This window comes from Solanum pennellii, chromosome 3 (assembly GCF_001406875.1).
Source record: "Solanum pennellii chromosome 3, SPENNV200".
Lineage (NCBI taxonomy): Eukaryota > Viridiplantae > Streptophyta > Magnoliopsida > Solanales > Solanaceae > Solanum > Solanum pennellii.
This window is the reverse complement of record NC_028639.1, coordinates 18229390-18230291: the sequence shown is the minus strand read 5'-3', so window position 1 is coordinate 18230291 and position 902 is coordinate 18229390.

Sequence of the window (902 nt, the reverse complement as noted above, 5' to 3'; positions counted from 1 at the left end):
ATTCATTTTTTTTCTGAAGAACATACGCACTAAAAGAAAATAGTGGAGTTCGAGGCTTCAAGTTCGTGGTTCCTAAATTCTTTCTTTTCGTGAAATAATTTCCACAAGAGGTAATACTTAATTTTATTTTGTATTAGTTTATGTCATGATAATGCGAAAGTGGATTGCAATATATTGAAGTTGTTAAATTTCGCATGTGTTTAAACAATTAATATTTATTGATGTTATTATATGAAGTATGTTCAAATGTTCATATCAACTTTATGTTTAGATCCTTTGTATAGTTATATTTAATGTGAAATTATTATAACAAACTGTGATTTATTTTATATTTAAATAACCCATAGTTTATTTTATATTTAAGTAAAATTATTGTCCAAGTTATTTTAATTTTTAATATTTGGTTTATAATGATAACATGTGTAGCTATTATGTAAATATATTAATTTTAGTTAGTAGAATTTTCGTTTAATGTTAGTGACGTAAAAAAAAATCGAATAAAAATGGAAGAAGAAAAAAAAATATAATAATAACAATAATAAAAAGAAAAAGGAAAAGTTAAAAAATAAAATTTGAGAAAGAATATAATAAAAAAGGGGAAAAGAGAAAACAGATAATAAAACAAGTAATAGAAAAAGAGTATAAAAATAATATTTAAAAAAAAAACCATGCAATTGAAGAGGAAAGAATTTTATTTTATTTTTTGAAAGTTTCTTTGTCCAAACAAAAAAAAATTAAATTGAATAATAAAAAAAAACAAATAAAACCTTGAAAGAATAAAAAAAATAATAATAATAACAATAAAATAATAATAATGGTAAAAGATGAGAAGGTAAAAAAAAGAAGCATAACAAAAAAAATAATAACAAAAGAAAAAGTAAAATAAAGAATATCCTATTTTA